General features: G+C 39.7%; 1 protein-coding gene across 1 annotated transcript in view; it reads left to right on the top strand.

Moving 5' to 3' along the window:
* The window catches only part of LOC122794824 (trichohyalin-like), a 348,510-nt gene that overhangs the window by 57,090 nt on the left and 271,286 nt on the right, over positions 1–20,134 (top strand). The window lies entirely within an intron of this gene.

The following is a 20,134-nucleotide window of genomic DNA, read 5'->3' as shown; positions in this document are numbered from 1 at the left end:
TTTTATCTAGACAGAACCAAAATTATGCGCAAGTCTGACCAGCTTTTTATTTCCTTTTCTGGACCTAGAATGGGAAAGTCTGTATCCAAGGTTACTTTATCGAAATGGCTAGGGGACTGTATACGCTTCTCTTACTCCTCCACAAAAGAACCTATGCCACTAGTTAAAGCCCATTCCACTAGATCTATGGCAACTCCGGGTGATACTCTGTCAAAACAAAGTTTCCGCGAGAGAAGTTCTTCAGGTCCTAGGATCCATGGCAGCTTCAATCCTGATAGTGCCTCTTGCCAAGCTGCACATGCAAATTCTCCAATGGTTTCTTCTTTCTCAGTGGTTCCCGAATCATCACCCTCTACATTTCCAGATCCACTCTAGGGCTTCTATGGATGACATTTGCACAGCAGCAACTTGGGCTAAACCCCACTCTTTCATCAATCATTACAAATTGGATGTGGTCTCCAGAGGGAGAGCTGCCTTCGGCTCAGTGGTATTCAGGAATGTTCTTCCATAAGGGCTTACCATGTGTCTCAAGGTAGCTTGGGATTCTGTCCCATCAGTGATGAATGGAAAGAAGATTAACAACATCAGATAAAGTTATGTCTTACCATAATGTTCCATCTGTGTTGTCCATCTTCTTTCATTCATCACTTCCCACCCTCCTTCCCCCTCCAAAGGCTCCTGGGGGATACTTTGGGTGCAAGTGGTGTCTTAGGTCATTTGCGCAGAAGGGGCCTCTGCTTTCCTGGTTTATCACAGGCAAAGTCGATCTGAGTTAACAGGGAGAAGGGCATTGTGGGTAGATGCTTAGCTCGAGAGTTTTTGGCTGGCCCGAGCTTGGTAATAGGCCGACTCGGTTCCAAGGGCTCAGAACTGAACCAAATCAGTGATGAGTGAAAGAAGTTGAACAACACAAATGGAACATTATAGTAAGTCATAACTTTTTTTTCCTTCTCTTTTCCCTTAACTATACACTCAACCACCTCTTTAACCATTCTCTTTCACCTTTAATCTTGTACACCCCTTCATTCATTTCCTTCATGACACCCTTCATTCTTTTCTGAATAATCTTCATGAATAGTCTGTAGTCAGTATTTCCCAACTAATTAGTCTCCGTTTTTTTTATTTCTCCCCTTTTCATATAAATTTTAGAACCCCCACAAAATCTCTTCTTTTTATACCTTCCTCCATCCATTTATTCATTCATTCACTGATTCCAGAAAAACATCATTTTCATCATCTGCCATTTCTTTATTAAAAATATATATATATGCCCTAATCGATCTGTAACTGGTGTGGATTCATCTTTACCTTCTTTTATAGTATCCTCTAACTCTTTCCTCTCAATTTATTTTTTCTACTTCTTCCACTAACTCCTTTTTCATCATCTTTACTTTCCATACACCCACTGTCGCATTTTTTCTCATACTTATTCTGTACATACCTTTCAACAGTATCCATAATTCACCATGTTTATATCTTAACTGCCCTTTGTCAGCCTTCATTACATCCATTTTTCAGTCATTACATCTCAGTTTCTTAGCCAAAAATGGGAAAACATGTTATTTTCCTCCTGTCAAATAATATTTTTGTCTAAGTATTTTTTTCTATTTTTTGTATTATGTTCATATTTTTTCTTCAAAACTTTTCCATGTCCCTTTCTCTACTGTTCTTTCACAAATTTATTTTCCTTATCATATACCATTCTTTCTTCTTCCATTGCTCTCTTTCTAATTTTAAGTACATTTTTTAAACTTTTTTATACACCATCCACCACTTTGTGAAACCGCTATAAAATCACTTCATTGTCATATGATCTTCCCACAGTTGCCCGCTTTCTTTTTAAAGACATTCCATTCCTGAATTTTCCTGTAATTTAAACCATTTTCCTTCTTTTATTATGTTATCATTTGCTCCTATTATTGCCCATACAACCCTATGATCTGAAAACTTTGCTTCTCTATAAGTCCATCTTTTATTTCTTTCATGTCATCTGTAAAGAAAAGTATAATCATTCTTTGTTTTAAGTAACCCCCTCTTATATTCCTATTTCCTCTCCCTTTACATGTTCTTAACCTACCATTATTTATAACCTCTCTCTGCATTTTTACATCATGTGCTATCTTCCCTTTCACCTTTCTTAAATTACAGTTAGTCTCTCACAACAACAGACATATTTGCCATCACATAAATTTGAATTTCCCAAAACATTTTTTCTTTCACTTACATTTGTATACGCATACAGTGCTGCTACTATTCTAAACCCCTTTCTTAGATCACACACTGAAATTGTCCCTATTACTACCACCATTATATCTAATATTTTAATCTATTCATTTATCAGCAATACTGTAATACCTGAACATTTATCCCTCCTTGTAGTCTACACCACGTTTTTTCTACATTATCTCAAATTCCACCCTTTTCCTTTTATCTGTACATCTTATGTCAGGCCAACAAATTACCTCTGCATCTGTTTTTTTCACACCATTCAAACACCATCATTCTTCTACTATCACTGTTTATGCTGTTCTCATTCAGTGATGCAGTACCTGTATTAACCTTTTTCCATTTTTTGCATTTTTTTCAGTTCATTGTTTGGCCTCCTTTTTCTTCGTACCCTTCTCCCAATAGAACCTTCTACTTTTTTGTTTCTAACTCCGAGCTCATACCTTCCTCATCTTCTTCCTCTGTGTCTAATACACCAACCCTCTTTCCCATTTCTGCATGTATTTCTTTTTCATGTATTAGTTTGGGACTTCATCTAGTGCATCTTTTTCTATATTTTTATCTTGTACTTTCTCATCCTCACCTCAGTTTTTTCATCATTCACTTCCACCATTTCTTGTGTAGAAACTTGTTCTTCCCCCTCATTTTCCCTACTTTGTCTGTTCTCGTTAATTTGGGACTGAGATTCATCCCCACAGAAAAAAAAACATGCTTTTGGCTACCACCAGTACTTTACACCCCCCCAATTTATTGCTATCAAATTGGACATGTTGTAATCTGCTAATTTCTGTTTTTAAAGTTGCCTAAACTTCCCATCCCCCCAGTCTGTACTTTTCTGTCATCTTCAACTTTTTTTAATATCATGTACATCCTGAGATAAGCTTAGAAAAAAAAATAATTCATTCTTTTCTATCTCTGTTCTAAATTGCAACAACAGTTTTCATTGTACATTTAATAAATTTTGATAAATGCAATACTTCCAGTGAAATATGTTACTTCTTTCAGATTCATCCATTTTCTTATACAAATGCAAATGTTTCAAAAGTTATTTCACAAAAATGTTCAATTCCTGTATGTATTAAATTAATGCTGTAATGTTAAACTGAATCCTAAGGGCATAACAACATAAAACATAGTACCTGTTTACTTGCTGTTCATACTTTTTCTCCTGCACAGCAGGCCTTTTCCTCCAGATCTCAACAGGTCCAGTCTGTCTACTGTGCTCCTGTACATCCTTTTCTTTCTGTAGAATTTCACTGGAACCTGCTACTGCTTCTGCAGAAGTCTGGAAACATTGTTGTCAGTCTCTCTCTGTTTACTGCTCTCTGTTCTATCTTCCTGAAGCCCAACACAGACCATGCCCTTAAATTCAGTTACTTCAGTGGCCAGGCCCAGACATGCCTGTTCTGTATCCACACCATCATTTACAGTATTCTTCAGTCTTTCTGTCATCTCCTCACTGCCAAGTATTTTGTCCATTACCACACTCCACTGCTGCATTCCACCAGTTCTTCTGGTTCTGCTTCTTCCATAATTTTTTTTTGTAAAACAGAGTCATCCAGACCCCTGATGATATTCACCTCCAAAACATCTTTTTTCCTTCTAAATTACAGTTTCTTTTTTCTCCTGCAGTTCATCTGTACTCACACTCTCCATATTAGATTCAATGATGACCAGTAACAGCCCTCTGGTGCCACCTAGTGATCATCTCACAAAGACTCAGGCTTCGTGCCCACTGAGTGGCGCACAGTCACAGATATCCCACTCCACAAGGGGAATCCACCTTGGATCCCTGGAACTATCGGCCCATCAGTCTGACCAGCCTGATCTGTAAGGCCATGGAACGTATTATCATGGAACTTATAAACAAAGACATTGGCAACCTTCAAACACTGGATCCCACGCAGTTTGGGTTCTTGAAGGGCCAATCTTGTCTCCTGAACCTGATTGACTTCTTCGAATCAGTCTCCAGAGCCATGGACCAAGGTAAGGTGGTCCACACAGCCTATCTGGACCTCGGCAAAGCCTTCGACACCATCTCCCACTCTGGAATCATAGATAAACTTACTAAGCTGGGCATTAATCCCTACGTCACTCGATGGGTTGCCAACTGGCTTACTGATAGAACCCACACTGTGAAAGTAGCCAACTCCAAGTCCACCTCCAGACAAGTGACAAGTGGAGTACCTCAGTGTTCAGTCCTGGGACTGCTCTTGTTTGGCATCTACTTCTCTGAAGTCCAGGCCAACACTAAGGGACTTTGGCTAACAAAGTTTGCAGATGACTGCAAACTGGGAGCCATTATTGAATCCCCAAATGATGTCGATATTCTACAAAAGGGCCTTACAGAAACAGATGCTTGGTGCCGGAACCATGGGCTCAAGCTCAATGCCAAGAAATGTATAGTTATCCCCTTTGGGAAAAAACATGTACCCGTGAATTACCACATAGATGGCAGTACACTAGAGACTTAGGGACACAGGTGGACAGTGATCTCACCTTCTATAACCACATCGCCACAACAGTCAGGAAATCCTTCTATGTGGCACACCTCATCACTAAAGGCTTTTCATCCAGAAAAAAGTAGGTCATTGTCCCACTGTACTCATCCTTCATTAGACCCAGTATAGAATACAACGCCCCGTTTAGTATGTACCTCTCAAGACATCTACAACAACTGGAAAGGCTGCAGAAGTACCTCACTAAAAGAATAACAGGCCTAAATCAGATGCCCTATGCTGATCATTTAAAAAAACTCCACCTATACTCTGTGGCATATCGCCTACTCAGAGGTGATCTCTGCTTAACATACAAGGCCATGTCAAACCCAGAGCTGTTGGACATGTTACACTTAAAGAAATCCCAATCCCACAGAGACACACTCTAGGGATCTAAACCTTGTCATCACAATGAACAAAACATGCTGGAGGAATAGGTTCCTGACCCAGAGACTCCCCATACTCTGGAATAGACTGCCTATACATGTTAAGCAGAATGCCTCTTTGGCCCTCTTCAAAAGGAACCTTGATGATTGGATGGGAGATATGAAATTTACCTTGGGGATCACGTCAGTCGCCCTGCTAGACGGGTTCAGGGATGTGGGAAGAAATAGCCAGGGAATTGTTATGGCTAGACTTGTATAGGCCCTAGGGCCAATAGCCTACTACCAACCTATGAGTAGGACAAGTTCCACATGTCCTGGACAGATTTCCCCTAATAGTATAAATACCACCTCTGAAAAGAGGCTTCTAGCTTAGCGGGTCTTACCCGGTTAAAATGGATAAATAAATACAATAAAATAAAATTATAATTGCTACAGGAAAGTAAAAAAGGAAGAGTCCTTCATCTCCTTTATCACACAAGGAGGAAGAAGATCTTTATGTTGTATACACAGAACTACTCGTGGATCCAAACCCAGGCCATCACAGTACTTCATCACAATCCTCTGAAGATGTAACTTTTGAGGCAATGGTAAATTATTTGGAGGAGAATATTTTGAATGGCCCATGGGTGATCCTTCCTACTCAGAAAGAAGATACATCAAGACAATAAGGATGAAACAGAGAGGGTGATTTGTGGTTCCATTATTTCTTTCTTTCTTTCTTTTTTTTTAATTACTTTTGTCTGCAGACCATCAGACTCTTTCTTCTTGATTGCCCATGTGCTGACCATTATTTAGTTACCATTTAGCTGTGAACTCCTGAATGCCTTGTCCTTCATTATTCCTGTTAACCTACCTATGTGGATACAGGCAGTCTTCATATTCTTTTCTTTCTGTCCTGATATGATCATTCAGGTAATTCGTTTTCAAGACCAACTCATTTTGTTTCACTTCAGTGAGTAGGCGATACTACTGCTGCATGAATGCTCTCTTTTCTTCACATTACAGTCCTACTGTGAAGTATAGACTAAGATCATGATTACTTTTCCATCTTTACAACTGAAGTTTGAATGCCATGTCACTGATTCTGAGGGCATTCCACACTGACTTCAGAAGATTCTGCACACCGTTTCTAGTCTGTCCTTCCCCTGAGCAGTACACTTTGGATCCCAGGCAAAGACACTTTGTTCCAGTGTCCTCCTACCTTCCAGTTCTACTACCAGTGTTTAATTCTGAAAATTAGAATGCAGGGGAACATTAGCGGCATACCTTGGGTGTCCATAACTGAGATGTATTAGAAGAACTCATTATTTCAGACAATGCCAATTACAGAACAAACACTATCAAATTGGCTGGCTCATTGTATTGTATTTTATTATATAAGTACAACAAAACATTTCATGGCCGTGTGAAGGCTCAGGCCAGCATGGGCTTTCCAGGAGAAAGAGGACATCTTTGAACAGTTGTCCAAAAAAAGCATCATCAGTGTAACTTAGATGTTGATTTTCTGCTACTATAACCTGTCCTTAAGGATCTACTGCTAAGGTGAATGCCTTACACAATTGTACTGCCTTGCTTCTACTCTCAGAAATGGTGGTGCTATTAATATCAGTGAATCATACAAACAAAAAGAAAAGGAATTAATCTTTTTTTTGCAGTAGATAAAGAAGTTCAGTGTGATGCAAAATGTCCTGTTATGTGGACTATCTAAATAGAAGGGCAAGCCTCGGGCAGATGAAAAATAGCAGCTCTGAATGTTTCCATTTGGTTGATTGGATAAATAGAAAGTTTAAAAAGGAGAAATAAAGACATGAGAATCAGAAATAGAAGACTTGAGCAGCAGGTCATTGTACTGCTAAGCACTGCTGCTTCAATTTTAAGTTAACTTAGTTTATGAAAATGCGGTAGAGCTTTTGTTGAGAAGTGTTTAAAATAGTTTACAATGCTATAACGAAGGGCAGACTTTAAGATGCCAAATATTAATTATTTTGCTTTCAGAGATAAAAAAGATGAAGTAGCCAGTATATTGCATATGCACCAGCTGGTCTGTTATTTGAAACTCCACACATGTTAAAGAAAAGCAAGATTTAAAGGAGATGGCAATATTAAAAAGACAAAATGACTATGCATAGTAATCTGTGAAATAGAAAGGCATTTGCAAACAGAAAAGATATGAATAATAAAAAAAGCTTTAAATATTGTTTTTTAAATAAGCGTCAATAAAGAAATTATAAAAAATAAACATTTAAAAAGATTTAAAAATATAAATCACATTTAGAGTATGTAAAAGGATGTAGTTTGAGGAGCAGTAAAACCTGTTCCTCTGTAGCATGCAGAAAAGGTGATCCATAAGAAACAGAAAAATAAAACCTTGTACATAAACAAATTACCTAGATTTAGAAGGTGTAAGCAATCAGATGAAGATATTAAAAAAAATGGAAAGGACAGCTAGACTGTTTTAATTCTTGCCACTGACCATTTCCATAAGAATTATTTCCAGACAATTGAACACTTTGGCAGATTTGCTCCCAGTATATAAAGTTCTGCATTTACAAAGTGTTTGACATGTCTTGTTAAAATTGAGAGATAGTAGGATAGTTACTTATAAAACACCGTTATATTGTTCCTGTCCACGTAAAGCAAAGGAACAGCTTGAATTTTAATGAAAAAGAAAACATTTTTTTCATTTTATAAAACAGCATTTTATTAAAAAATAAGAATTTCGGGTGGCCACGGTGGTGCAGCGGTTAGTGTTGCCGCCTCACAGCAAGAGGTTCTCCGGTTCGATTCTCGGCTGGGGTGCCTTCTGTGTGGAGTCTGCATGTTCTCCCTGTGGTCGTGTGGGTTTCTTCCGGGTGCTCCGGTTTCCTCCCACATCCCAAAGACATGTTGTAGGTGGATTGGACACACTAAATTGGCCCTAGGTGTGAGTGTGTGCATGTGCGTGCCTTTCGTGGAAGGTTGGCCATTGGGCTGGCAACTCGACACTGTAAAACTCCACTGCCAATCATGAGCAGACCGGTGATCTGCTGTGGCGACCCCTAACCGGGAAAAGCCGAAAGAAGAAGATTAAAAAATAAGAATTTCACTTTTGGACTGAAATATGTATTGCACCACTACTTGCTTTCTGTGCATGCAAAACTGCTTCATTGTATTTTGTCTCATGGGCTGTCCTGAAAGATGCATAGTGCCTTTTTTTGTATACTTCTAGTTAGCGCCAATAGCTCCTTATGGCATCCTGATCTTTTTTGGATCTGATTACTTTATGTGACTTACCAGTTAATAATAGACAATATTACAAAGGGCAAGGAGTTATTAACAAAGCCACATTAAGATTGTTAGCCTAGGCTGCCCTGCAGTGGAGAAATTAATTACTATTTGCCACTTATTATTCATATTTTCATATATGTGTGTATAAATATATATTGTATGATCATAGTTTCTTAACTGAGAGACCTACATGCTGTCTAGGGGTGTGGTGTGATATGCTGTGGTGAGAGACAGTACAGGACAATTCATTGCCAATGTCCATTTATATCGCACTGTACTTGAGATATTGCTAGTTGCTTGTTTAGTAATTATGAAAATAAACAAAATTTCCATATGTACTTAATATTTCAAAAAAAAAAAAAAAGTGACTTACAAACTTTTACATGGCATTAGGTGAAACTTTAGATGTTGCTGAAGAAAACTGTCTTTGATATTTGCACTTAAAGCTGCACATAATGAAAGATATTCAGTTATATATATATTGCTAATTATACAATTAAGCATATATTTTCATATTTCTGTAAAGATCAAGCATGCACTCAGAGTAGATTTTCTTGCTGTCATACGTCATATGTTAGTGTTTTAACAGTACGTATCTAGGCTGGATATTTTCCAAGACGTGACATTTTTTGTGAAAGTTTAGCAAAAAATATAATTTTGTGTTTGTGTGAATTACTAATATGGTACAGTATTTATGGAAAGCCTCCACTGTTGTTATTGTAAGGAACACATCTTACTGGTAACATTGATATTTGTGAAGATTTAATAGCTCGTATTGTTCACAAAATACTCGATTTGTTTATCTTATGCTTTTAAAGTTGATTTTTCAGAAAATCATCTGGAATGCAAGGATGTGTATAGGCTATTAGATGTGTGACATTCCACACCACAAATGTGTTAATCAGTTATGGCAGAGGTGTAGCTAGCTGTTTTGTCCCTCCTCCCAACTTTAAGTTATGGAGTAAATAAAAAAAAGTCAGTTGTTTTGTATCTGTCGCTCCAGCCAGGTGCGTTTCTTACACACCAGTTTATACCCCTCACACTTGAGGAGTAAACCAGGTCCATTTCCTCAACATTTTAAATGCTTATCATTTTCATTGCAGTAACCTTTTGACTGTATGGGATGCATCCTGCCTAGAATACAGCAGCTGGCCAGCTTAATAAAACTCTGACTCCTTCCCACAACTTCACTCTGGCTGCTGATTGGACTAGGGTTGCCACGTATCCGTTTTTTTTTTCTGGACTATCCGGAAATCAAATTAATTTTCTGGTAGTCCGGAAAACACTGTACAAACTCCGGTATTCTGTTTCAAAAAAGGAAACAGGCTATCAGAGTTTGTTAAATTGGCTGATTTGCTATGCTTTTTTTTTTTTTTTACAGAAAAGCATAATAAATTGGCTAAAAGCAGGCTGATGTCACAGTGATGTCACAGAATGTGTGGAATTTGGGGGTCCTAGGGATGGGAATGGGTGGGGTTACATGTGATGCTAGGGGTGTGGCCTTACTCCAGTTTTAGCTACAATGAAAGGTGGCAACTCTAGTATGGACATTCCAGAGGAAGACATTAACAGTCAGAGTGAAGAAATCGTCAGTATTTTCTTGAAGCCTCTCTGAAGTTCTGCAGAGCACCACTCGGCTCTGAAGCTTCATTTCTGGCAAATAGGTCCCCACAGGGGAACCCATCTGCACATAAAATTGCCTTTTTAAGATAATAGTAGTAGTTTTATTTTGTAACGAAAAGCAGTATTTCTCCTTTAAAAAAAACAGTATTTTTTCATAGTATTAGACGTTTCCTGTCAGGGACTGCTATTTTTAGCTAAGGGCATATTTTGTGCTTAAGGGATATTTTTGTGATAAAAGTATACATTTTACTCCTAGTTTCTTTGTGTGAATTGAAGGGTCAGGAAGTGTTTTAACAGGGAAAAATCTTTTTGAATGTATTTAGTGGCTGTGTAAACTTCATGACAACTTAGCTGTGGTCTTTTCTGTCAGTTTGCATTGTTGAAAGCTGCTTTATTTCTTACAAGTTTTTACTGTTTTTCTGTTACATTTATAGGAAAAGGACTGCAGAAAAAGTGTGTGTGCTGGTTATGAACACTTTTGTGACAACATACTTGTCTGACTAACTCATTCCAACACTGCTTACTGGCTTTCAGTGCTTGTCCTCGGCTTCAGCACAGATACTTACTGTGGTCCTGCTAGTTCTTCTCCTTTTGTACATAAAAAGAAGAATTAACATGTAAAGAGCCCTTGCCACCACTGCGGGTTCAGTTAGTACCTCAGCCATTGGTAAGTGAACCTATAATGGCCATCACTTGTTCCTCAGATCCCTAACTTTTGTCTCCAATTTCTTCTGGTTTAGTCCTTTCATTCAGCATGGGCCAGGAGTCAGCCATATTCTCTTCGGCTGTTTCAGTGTCCATTATGGGCATGGGAAGAACCATCATCTTGATGGATTGAACTGCCATCTCCCATTTGCTGTTCAGTCAGGGTATTATTACCTGCAAAGAAAAATAGGTCAAACATTGTTCATCTAAAGACATTGTATTTGTTAGCAAAATTATTTTCTAACCTTTAGCCAGACAGTTGTTACAGCCCATTAATCCATTACCTGAGGGCAGTGTCACTAAAGAATTTCTTGAGGAAAATCAGTCAGAGGATTATGTTATAGACAGAGACAAGACTTTTTCTCCTGGAGTTTCACAAGGTCATAACACTGATTTAGAGGCAACCTGCTCCTTTTCACTTCTTTTGGAGGAAAATTCCCTCTCTCAGAGTAGATCAGGATGAATGAGGTAGTTTTGTGGGAACAACTGGATGTTCCCCTGAATTGAGGAGATATTATAAGTGGATATACTATGCCCATTCCTCCCGTTTTGCCAGCTTTGATGGATGTGTTTAGTGCTGCCTGTAATAATCCTGACTCTTGGCCTTCAATCCCTAAAGTGTTTTCTCATCTTAGATCAGACCCAGTTGCAATACCTACCACTTCACCAGCTGGCAACAGATTTTTAGTTACAACTAATCTCCCCAGTGGAAAAATAAGGCAAGGTGTCAGATTTGGTAAGAGAATTTTCTCTTCCACATTAGCTTACAGAATTCTCAACTGCTACGCATGTATGTTGTTGTTTTTCTTTCGGCTTTTCCCGGTTAGGGGTCGCTACAGTGGAACTCCGGTCCGCTAATGATTGGCAGTAGATTTTACCACAGGAAGACATGCAGACTCCACACAGAAGAGAACCTCTTGCTGTGACCACGGCTTTTGTGGAAGTTTATTCTGTTTTGCTAGAGTCTGAGGGAACAATCTGCCTCTCTTTCTTCAGGGGATAGCTCCTTTCTGAAATGTATTGTTTCTAAGATACCTTAAGTATCTAAACATACTTTGAAGAATATGTATGATTGTGCAGATAATGTGGCTAGGGCCACTGTTACAGTTTTGAGAAGGTGTGTGCTGATGAAGTTAAGTCTGAAATTTTGAATTCTGCTGTAGGTAAGGAGGTTTTGTTTGACCCTTCTGCTACCCAAGTATTCAAACAATTTGATGAAAGAGGGAAGTTAGTTCAGAGAGTGTCTAAGATTGTTCAAGCCCTACCCCCAATTTTGCAAACCTCCTAAATCCTCTTTTCCTTTTAAAAATTGAAGCGAGCAATCCTTGCAAATGAAAGGCAAGCAGGGACCAAAAAAAGAGATGGCAGGAGGGGAACAACAACAAACAAGGAGCCTTTCCAAAAAAAAAAAAAAAAAAAAAAAAGTGACAATATCATTATACTGCTTCATATGATGCTTCAGAACGACTATGCCATCATTCTATCCCCTGTAACCCCCCTCCTGATCTTATATCTCATAATCTGCCCCAGAAACTGGTTCTTTACATTCTCCTTTGGCAACGTATTGTTTCAGACTCTTGGATGCTGAGTGGTTCAGGTGGGTTGCAGCTGGCACTGGATACAGATATGTCTTTTCAGGGGAATTTCTTCCCATCTTCTGAACCATAGTTTTTTCCTAGATTCTTCATTTTTCACTCACCCTAAAGCCAGTGCCTTTAGCTCTAAGGGGCAAGCAATTCCATTCTAGAATGCTTCTGGTACTAAAGAAAGAACTTTCCTGGAGACCAGATGTCGATCTTTCTTTCTTCATTCTGTATTTGAAAGTACCAAAGTTCAAAATCCTGACCATTCAAATATTGTTACCTCTCCCTTGAGTGTCATGGTAACATTATATTTAAAAAATGCTTATCGCAATTTCCATAACCATAGCCTTCAAAAAAGATTTTCTGTGTCTGAGTTGCATTATCAGACATCCTTCCTTATCACTGTTGCAGTATTTTTTATAGTAGTGATCCCCTACCAAGGGCAGCCCGATATCTGTCCAGTATACCAGTCTTTTGGTAGTAAAGGGTATGCCATACATTGCATGTACGCTGCCTGCGCACAACGTGGGGCATAAAGTTAACATCCGGATGTACCATCCTCAGGACTTCTTTCCACCAGTATGAATGCCATTTTTTATTGTCTGTCCGAACGCTTGTTCATCTGCTGGTTTCTACCACTTTTAGATAAGTGCCTTGTTGGGATTTTTGGTTGTATTATCTTACATTTGCCTTATTTCTGATTGTTGGGTTTCATGACATTCAGAAAGAGTAAATGCCAGTGTGGGGAGACAGATTTCCTATAAAGTTCATCATGAGCAGTATTTGTTCTGTTTAGGTGCTTCTCACAACCAAACGTCTTACAAGATTTATCAGCTCTTTATCCCCAAGATGTTGCGGAGTCGTCTTTCTTCTCTTGTAATTTGCCTTGAGAACTAACAACTTAAATTGTTGTCTAAGATACCATGGAAGGATCTTACTGTCCTGAGGTCCAGCCATTTGCGAAGAAAAAGGACAAAAAAGTCAGGTCTGATTCTTTGGCTGTATTGCCTCCACTGCACGTTTCTCTTGAGGTTGGTGAAAGCCTGGAAGATCTTCTGGTTTCTTTCTCAGATTCCTCTGCCACGACCTGTTCAGAGGCCGGCATGGACTCGATACCACACACATCCATGGAGGTTTTGCAGACGTCCACCTCGGATGTACAGGGGGAACCACGGCTGGTTATTACTCAACGGCCTAGGGGTGTTCCTCAAATTTTAGTAAAGGAAGAGGTTCTGACTACCATTATTGAGTGCTGTCAGTAGTCAGAGCTTCCAAAATTATTTAAAGTTGATATATCACTCAAAAAGAAGCAAAAAATGAAACATATTTTGCCTGCTCCAAAAGATCTTCAGAGTGAATGGCAAACTTCACTCAAGGCTTATTTAATATCCTTATGGCTCTCAAGCCTCCACAGGGTATTTCTGTTTCTGCTTCCCCGGTTTTCTACTCCAATTAAGTGATCCAGGGAGGAAGATTCTTCTGAGGACTATGCTGCTGATTTTGATAAGAGTCTCTGACTTATTCCTCCCAGATTCCTTCGCCACTTGACTGTGGTTCTGAGGAAGAAGAGTTTGTCAGTCCTGACTTTCCTTTTGAGGAGATTTTATTTGGGGATACTGTTGCCAGAATTATGTAATTTTTCAAATGGGACTGTGTTCAGGTGTCTGATGTATAAAAAAGAGGGTACTATGTAGAAACACATGGAGTCTCCTAGACCCTCTGCTGTTCCTCTTGTTCTTGCAGCTTTGCTGGATGCCTTTTTCTACTGCTTCTCAGGCTGCAGACTCCTAACCCCCTGCTCCCCCCCAAAAAAACCTGATCGGTTTTATAAAGAGCCTGAGGATTGCAAGTTTCTTTAGAAGTGTCCCTCTGCTGACCCAGCCTGTGCCCTTGCTTTGCTTGGGACGTCCTCCAAGGTAGCTCACCATTTCATTAAATGCAGCTGTGATGCAGCTCATCTTGAAATGGTACTTTTGCATCTGTTTTGAGGAGGTATTCCTGGATCAGACTTAGGCCTTTACCTGGCATATCAAGGCTAAACTGATGGATGCTCCTCTGGATAATAAACATTTGTTTGGTGCTGCTGCTGCAGAATTGTTTAAGTCTCTGAAGGAAAAGGACAAGGCCTTACAGGAGTTGAAGCATATTTTTGTTTCTCTTGTGCCCAAGTTAGAAAGGAACTATCCTAATAAGCCTGCCTTTATTTATAGAGAGTTTTGCCCTCACCCCAAAGGTAAAATTGTATTAGAAGGGCTCCCCCTGCTAAGGCTAGCCAAACTCCTTCTACTCAGAAGCCTCCTTTTCCAGACAAACCAGGTGCTGTCTGACTATCCTGTTCTTCTCTGTCACATTCCTCTTTCTCTGCATCTTTTCCTGTCCCTTCCTGTCTGGGTAAAGGTCATCCAAGACTCCTGGGTTCTTTCCATAATTCACCAGAGTTATTGCATGGTTTGGAAATCCCTTCCCCCTTTATAGGTATTCCTCAGCCTCCTCAGGAACAACTGCCTTTTCTTTCAGAGGTGCTTCAGGGCCTGTTGGCTCAAGGAACAATCCAAGAAGTTCCAACTCCTCATAGGGGGAAGGTGTTTTACTCCAGAATGTTCTTGGTCACCAGGAAAGAAGGCACCTGGAGGGCCATTCTCAATCTTTCTGAGCTAAACACCTTTTTGAAGGTCTCCTTCCTTTCACATGCTATCCATTCAAACCATGTTTCCTGTGCTATTGCATCAGGCTTTTCTCTTTTTCCTGGATCTCAAGGATGCTTAATCATCATATTCCTATTCATCTACTTTTCAGGAAGTTTTTACTTAGTTTTTTTTTTACTTTTCTCTGTTGTTTCCTGGCATTTTCAGTTCTCTGCTTTGGCCTCTCTACTTTCCCCAAGGATCTTCACCAAATGCCTCACTCCTGTGATTGCTTTCTGCAGGCTAAGGGAGATGGAGGTCTTTCCCTACCTAGACAACGTGCTTATTCAGGCCTCTTGTAAAGAGATGTTACTTCAGTATCTACACTTTACCATTTCTTTTTTGCAAAACCTGGGGTTTACTGTAAATTACCAGAAGTCATTTTTGACTCCTTTTCAGGATCATGTTTTTCTGGGTTGCAGGATCCAGACTGTTCTATTCTTGGCATTCCTGCCTCTGCCGAAGGCCTTAACGCTTATTACTTTTTTTCAATCCCTTTTTCCTCTGGATTCAGTCTCAGAGAATTTCTCAGGGCTCTGGGTTACATGGCTTATACCATCACTATGCTCCCTGTAGCCACGATACACATGAGAATGCTTCAGTGGTTTCTAAAGTCAGTTTGGCTTCAGCATTCTCATCCTTTAGAATTTCTAATCCCTCTATTGCCATGCCATAAGGTGCAACTTTAGTGATGGATTCATCAGTTGTTCTTCAATGCAAGACTTGCTTGTCAACCTCCTGTTCTCCCTCAGGAACTTTTTACAGATGCCTCGGATGTGGGATGGGGAGGGGGGGTTCTTTCAGCCCTCTGAAGGTATAGAGCCTCTGATTGCTTTGTCAAAAGCAAGATCACATCAGTGTCAAAGAGATCAGAGTATTTTTGCTGTATCTGAAGGCTTTTTATTTTGTTTTTCTTCCAGGGTTCTTCAAGATCCTCACAGACGATACCACAATGATGTGGTATGTCAACAAGCAAGGGTGGGCATGGTCTTATCTCCTATGCAGGGTAGCCCTTCATGTATGGGAGATGGCTATCCAGTATCAGGTGACCCTTCAGGCAGTTTACATTCCCTCAGATCAGAACATAGTGGCAGATTCTCTGAGCAGGTCCATAACACTATCCCATGAGTGGATGCTTCACAGGGATGTGTTTCTGGACATTGTCCACCAGTGGGGTACTCCTCAAGTAGATTTATTTGGCTGTCCTCTGAACAGGCAACTTTGGCCATTTTGTACCAGAGTCCCATGCCCACTGGCCTGGAAGGTGGATGCCCTCTCCTTTTCTTGGAAGGGGATGTTTTTTTCTTTAGGCCTTCCATACTTTTCCTCTAATTCTGAAAGTCTTGTTCAGGATAAAACAGGATGCTTCCCAAATCTTGCTGGAGACTCCCATTTGGCCCAGACAGCATTGGTTCCCTCTTCTGCATCTTGCCAAGGACAGTCATCACAAGTTACCTCACAGGGTGGATGTACTCACACAAGACAAGGGGCCTCTCATTCATCCCCACCTGTCCATTCTTCAGTTGACTTTGTGGGTGAAAGGGTTTTAATCCCCTACAGACACCATTTTTCTGAGTACGTGCTTCAGGTCCTGCAGGAGGCCAGGAAGGCCACTACTAGGAGATCTTATTTATCCAAATGGAAGAGGTTTTCTGTTTGGTGTCTTTCTCGTAACCTGAATCAACTTACTGTGGATGTTTCTTTGGTTCTTTTTTATTTGTGTCAATTGGCTCAATACTGGGTTGGCATATTCTTCTGGTAAGGCCCACCAATTACCTATCTCTGCTTGTCTGCCTTTGACTTCCCCTTTAGCTTCTAGATTTGAGGCCAGTTTCTTAAAGGCGGCCTTCACATTAGGCCTCCCAGGAAGCCTGTCCCACCTTCTAATTTTGTTTTAGAAGAATTGACTCATACTCCTTTTGAGCCTGCTGCTTTCAGCTTCCTTATAGCATTGTTCTTGGAAGACTATTCTTCTTTTGGCCCTTACTTCTGTCAGACAGGTGCCTGAGCTGTAAGCTCTTATGGCTGTTCTTCCTTTTTTAGTTTTCCATAAGAACAGGGGTCCCTTCGTACTAATCTTTCTTTTATGTCAAAGGTGGTTAATCAGTTGTCTCTTAATCTATTCATTTGCCCACTTTTTTACCTTCTCCACAGTCTGTTGGTGAGAAGGTTTTGCTCACCTTGGATTTGCACAGACAATTCAGATATTATTTGTATAAGACTAAAGTTTTTTTGTAAATCTGAACAGCTTTTTGTTTCTTTTTATCCTAGGTCTTTAGGTTTGGCTGTTTCCATGAAAACTGTTACTTCTTGAATATCTGTTATTTCATTTTGCTATTCTGTTCATGGGAAAGAGCCTTCCTTCTTCTGTTAAGGCTCATTCCACTAGGGCTGTGGCTTCTTTTGGTGCTTTTTTCAAGGGTTTGGATACTAACTCTATTCTTGAGGCAATAGCCTGGACGTCTGTGCATACCTTTACTAAGCACTTTAAGTTCGATGTGATTTCTAGGGCCAGAGCTGGCTTTACCAAGGCCATTCTCCATGGTTTCCTATATGTCTCTGCTGGCCTTTCCTCCTCCCAGTCTTTTTCTTGGGTTTTGCATTTTCTGTATTGTAAAGAATAGTGCAACAGTGATATGCAAGGACATAGTACAGTTGTGTAAAATCTTACCATGACAGTAGATGTCCTTCTCTTCACTGTTGCAGTACTCCCACCCTCCCTCTTGTCCTTTTTCCTTCTGGATGTGCTTATTACCTACTTATATCCTTGAACTGTCATTTTTGTTGGGGCTTTTCATTTCCGAGGATGGTACGTCTGGATGACATCTTTATGCCCCATGTTGTGCAATGGGAATATATGTGTGACCTATAGTGTACCCTTTAAATCAAATGCTTTCTAAGGAAATATGCAGAAAATTATCTTGCTCTCACTAAAAGAATACAACCATTGCATCATTCTCCTGCAAACCAAATGGCTCCCCATTAAGGACAGAACAGGCCCCCACTACTCCTCATCCTGGTAAATAAGATACTCTTTATCAATCACCCCCCCTTGTCTATTAAATCCACCTTGTACCAGCCCTGCTTACATTCCAGCAATGCACAAATACTAGCCTAGCCGGTGATCTCACTCTCTGCAACTGATCCTGCCTTCTCCGTCCTCACACTTAAACTGTGTGATTCTGTCCCTGCAGAACTCCAGAACACATTCTCTTATACTAAATTCAGAGTTAACACTAATTCTAACCTACATGATTTAGAGCTACTTGCAAATGCCTCAGTCATCATCCTGCAACATAAACTCACTTATTACTGCATGGTGCTACTCCACAGCATTATCTCTTCTGATACTAAATTTAGGAAACAACTAACTGCTCATCTAGGCATACTAGTGAAAACCTCATCCATCTGACTAAACTTCTATTTGTCTGGTCAAACTCCTAAAACTGTCTCACCCTCTTCCTCCACAGTACAGTCCTTACTCATTCTTCTTACCCCTCTTCCCCACCCCCACTCACATTTACCTTCCTACTAGGGTTGCCACCTTTTCAGATGCTCAAAGTAGGATATTTTTATGTAAAAATAATTTTGTAGGGCAAACTGTACCTCTGTGATCATTGCTAAGGAAAGGAATTCACTTTGTTGCCAAAATAAAACTTAGTTTTAAAGAATTCAAGTAGTTTCTGTTGATTCATATCTCATTGTGTTTCAGATAAAAAATATGTTATTCAAGTATTATAGGAAACTTAAGGAATAATTTTTGCCCTAAAACCTCAATACATTTGTCATTTTACCTGCTATTTCACATGGTGCAGCTGCCCAAATAGAACAAATGTTCTATGCAAAGAGGAAAAGGTGATAACCCTAATTCCAGCTAACATACTTCTTTGTAAATCAACTGCTGTTCTCACCTCTTGCAACCTTTTGTCACCATTAGTTACTAAATCAAGCTAAGAGTGTTAATCCAGTCATTACTCTATGCAAGAATGAGAAAAAGCACATCAGTTTTTCTTGCATCTTGCTCTTTTGACCAGGCATTCTTCTTTTTTTTTTACATTGCAGTGCCTACATTTCTTAAAAATGAACAAGAAGAAAGAGAAAAAAAGAGGGGAAAAGGGATACCTGCTTACTTTAGTATCCCCATTACACTTGAAAGTAACTGAGAAAACTTTACTTTATAGAATGCTGATTATATCTTGTATTACTGCGGTGGTGGTGCTGCGGTAGTGTTGTCACCTCACAGTTAGACGTTGCCTGTTCGATTCTCAGTTAGAGCGTCTTCTGTGTGGCGACATGCGTGAATGGGCGTTCCTTCGTTGAAGGTTGTGCATTAGGCCTGGCAAGCCAGTACGTAAAAATCTACTGCCAATCATTAGCGGACCGGAGTTCCTCTGTGGCGACCCCTAACCGGGAAAAGCCGAAAGACACAAACAAACTGTTAAGAACAAAATGTTTTACATACAGTAGTTGTCTCCCTCCTCTTCCCCTCTCCTAAGTGTTCTTACAAACATTAATGACATGAAGTAGGGCATATGCTTTAGAGTCCCCTACAAGTTTAAGAAAATCAAAAAAGTCCAATATTTCCAGGTTTTCTTGTTTTGTCATGTTTCACAAATATAATTAATTTGTAATCCCACTTTATTTGTTAATTTCAGAATTACTGGTTTTATTCCTGTTTTTGCTGAACAGCTGCAGAATTCTTTCTAGTCAGTGTGTTTCCTCACCTTTTGTGATTGATCATCTTTCATGTTCTCTGAAATTCATTTTTGTTGGTATCCAGGCAGTGCACCTACTAGCCAGTTAATGAAATTTACCCAAAAGTACGAGTTTACTGACTCTCTCTTCTGAGTTTCTGTTTTCACACTGGGAGAGCTGCAATTAAGCTGTTACTCAGTGTGCAGCCACCCTTGGAAGACCCTTGTTTCCCTAATTGTTGGTGGTGAAGTTGAATTATGCTATAGTCTAACTTCGTTCTCTTTATCCGTAGCACAATTCCTGGTTGTTTTCCACTGTTCATGGTTGTATGACCATACAGTCAGTGTATATAAATAGTATGTGAGTGTTGGAGCAGAGGACCACGCATGAAAGTAGGTCTGTAAGATTTACACATAGGGTAGGTATATTCATGTGACATGGTGAGTTTGTGCTTTAAGTTTAGGATT

This window comes from Protopterus annectens, chromosome 2.part1, assembly GCF_019279795.1.
Source record: "Protopterus annectens isolate FY-2018-M chromosome 2.part1, PAN1.0, whole genome shotgun sequence".
NCBI lineage: Eukaryota > Metazoa > Chordata > Ceratodontiformes > Protopteridae > Protopterus > Protopterus annectens.
This window is presented reverse-complemented; position numbering and strand designations above follow the sequence as displayed.